Source organism: Hippocampus comes, unplaced genomic scaffold, assembly GCF_001891065.2.
Source record: "Hippocampus comes isolate QL1 unplaced genomic scaffold, H_comes_QL1_v1.1 scaffold163, whole genome shotgun sequence".
In the NCBI taxonomy this organism is placed as follows: Eukaryota; Metazoa; Chordata; class Actinopteri; order Syngnathiformes; family Syngnathidae; genus Hippocampus; species Hippocampus comes.
In genome coordinates, this window is record NW_017804752.1 from 215004 (window position 1) to 217928 (window position 2925).

Sequence of the window (2925 nt, forward strand, 5' to 3'; positions counted from 1 at the left end):
AAAGATTGACTGGTCATATGCTTTTACATTGTCATGTTCGCTTTTCTGTCCAAGAAATTGTTCAACTTGAATTTGAGTCTTTGCCTATCATGACCAAATCCATCCTCAACTCACTCGAAGTCTTTTCAAACACTGAAGTCTTGAGCTCAGACTTGCGCTTCAGTCACATCAGACAGTCTTTTCACTGTTCCCGTTGGTCTCCACATGACTCGAAACTCCAGGAGTCGAGCTTTTGGGTCATGTGAAACCGACGGGAACAGTGAAAAGACTGTCTGATGTGACCCAAGTGCAAGTCTGAGCTCAAGACTCAAGTGGGACTTAAAAAGTGATGCAATGCCCGGCCCAAACCTCACCCGATTTGACATCCACCAATCGCGGCGAGGCACCTCATTTGCATACAAACGACCCTAATTTGCATAACCATGCCCACTTTCCAAGTTCTGGCCCATCGGATTGCTCCAAATTTGGATAACCACGCCCAAAAGAGCCCACCAGAGAGCGCCTGATTTGCATAACCACTCCCCTTTCCACCAATAACAGCATGTTATCGTCATGCTCCACCCACTTTCACAACTATCAGCGAATCATCAGCCATCATTCCAGCCAGGCCACACCCACTTTCCTGGATTTTTCTGCCTGGAAAAAAAAATTCAGGAAAAAAAAATTTTGAAAAAAATTCAGAAAAAAACAAGATAATTTTGTTGAATTTTTTTTTTTTTTTTAAGTTAGATTCTGGTGATGTGTTTAAAAATGAAGTTGAGTTTTCTTTGTAATCAAGCTTTATTTCTTTTGCAGAGTAGACAATCACAAAAGCAGAGGAAAAAGTTGCAAGTTGGATGTCAGTCTACTTGTTGCTGGGCGGCGAAGTGGTCAGCTCTCGAGAAGAACGTGGGACAGGTGTGTTGACCTGAGAGGAAAGGCATCCGTGAGTTACACGCAAGTCAATTTCTTGTACAGACAAAGATGTGTTGGGCGTGAAACTTACCAGGGAGATAGACTCTGTGTTGGGTCTTTCGAGAGCAGGAAGCCGATCATGTTTACTGCTGCCTGGGGGTGGAAAAAAAAAAGTCAAAAAAGTAGTCATGATGGTGCATTGAACGATAGTAAATGTCTCCTACTTTTCAGGCTGGCCCAAAGTTTGACTTCAGCACCTTGTGGATAACAGGAAGAAGAGCAAAAAGTGTTGCCTGCAGGTCTGTGCTCGTAGGTGGACTCTGGCGGTGAGCAGGTTACTCCCTCTTGTGGCACAGAGGACCCAAGAACAATCTTCCTTCAACTGTGAATAATGAAATGAGGCTTGTTGGAATGAGACTTCTTCCCAGCTCGGTTCGCCTGATCACCACGCGAGGTCTTTTACCATTCGGCCATTCTGCTGCGAACATTTCGAAACTTTTATATGTAGTCAAAGGCAGCCGACCACACGAGTTTTTGAAGGTTCAAAAAAAGAACATAATTGGTGAGACGGTTGGCGTCTCTCGTGGGTGATGTGACGGCACTCGGACCTCACCCATAACCCATCCACCACGCCAGTATTTCCTACTGCCTGCCTTCAGAATGCCATCCTGAGATCAGGAGATAGTTTGCAAAGCCAACTTCGTTTTCGATTGAAGACGACTTGCACAAAGAGATTGTGTCGTTTTGTCATTTTGCTTTCTTGGCCAGGGGTGTCAAACTCATTTCACATTGTGGGCCACATACGGCCTCGGTAGATGTCAAGTGGGCCGCACTATTAAAAATTATACCGAACTCTGCTATAAATAACCAAAATAATATGTCTTTCCTTTGTTTTGGTCTAAAGATGCACAAGAACACTAGGAAAATGTTGAAATTTAATGAACATATTTTTTACAAAACATTTCATGAAGCACCTAAGATTTCCTTCGACAAATGTGCATGTACTTTTCTCATTCACATATATGCATTGCAACTGATCCCACTGACTGTACAAAGGCACAAAACCTAAACAAGGAATTGGTCTTGAAAAATATAGACTTGCACTTTTAAGATTAAATGAGATTTATATAGAAAGGAATTTTTAAACCATTTACACAAGCATATAAAATCTAAACGTAATCCCTGCCTACACCTCACAAACTAAGGAGAGTGCTGTAATGTGTCAAGAATAAAGTATTCACATGTCCTTGATGGCGTCTGCTGTGTTGGGTCTGTCTCAGTGACAGACTGAGGCTGCTGTTGTGTTCTTCTCTGATCAAAAGTGTGTCCACCTAGCGGATATTCCACGAATTGCACCTTATTAAAAATATTAATTCCGTGTCTTTTGTGCATTTTTTCACTTTTAAATTATCCTGCGGGCCTGATCAAACCTCCTTGCAAGCCGGTTCCGGCCGTATGTTATACATCCCTGATGTACAGTGAGGCCTTTTTAGCCGAAAAAAACGACCAGGTATAGTCAGGCGTTTTTCGCAGAAAATAACGACCATGTATAGTAAGGCGTTTTTAGATGGAAAAAAACGACCACGTAAAGTAAGGCGTTTTTCGCCGAAAAAAACACCACGTATAGTAAGGCGTTTTTAGACGAAAATAGACCATGTATAGTAAAGCGTTTTTAGCCGACAAAAACGACCATATATAGTAAGGCGTTTTTAGCCGAAAAAAACGACCATGTATAGTAAGGCCTTTTTAGATTAAAAAAAACGACCATCTATAGTAAGGCGTTTTTAGCCCAAAATAACGACCATGTATAGCAAGGCGTTTTTAGACGAAAAAAAGGACCATGTGTAGTAAGCCTTTTTTAACCGAAAAAAACGACCATGTAGAGTAAGCCGCTTTTAACCCCCAAAAAATGACCATGTATAGAAAGGCGTTTTTCGCCCCAAAAAATGACCATGTATATATAGTAAGGAATTTTTAGCCGAAGCGACCATGTTTCGTAAGACATTTTTAGCCGAAAAAAAACGACCATGT

At 41.6% G+C, this 2925-nt stretch overlaps 1 long non-coding RNA gene across 1 annotated transcript in view; it reads left to right on the forward strand.

Moving 5' to 3' along the window:
- Window positions 1–843, forward strand: part of LOC109516711 (uncharacterized) — a 2011-nt gene extending 1168 nt beyond the window's left edge. The window contains exon 3 of the long non-coding RNA XR_002168402.1: window positions 796–843. This is a non-coding gene — a long non-coding RNA (uncharacterized LOC109516711). The remainder of the gene's footprint in view (window positions 1–795) is intronic.
- The last annotated feature ends 2082 nt before the right edge of the window (window positions 844–2925 follow it).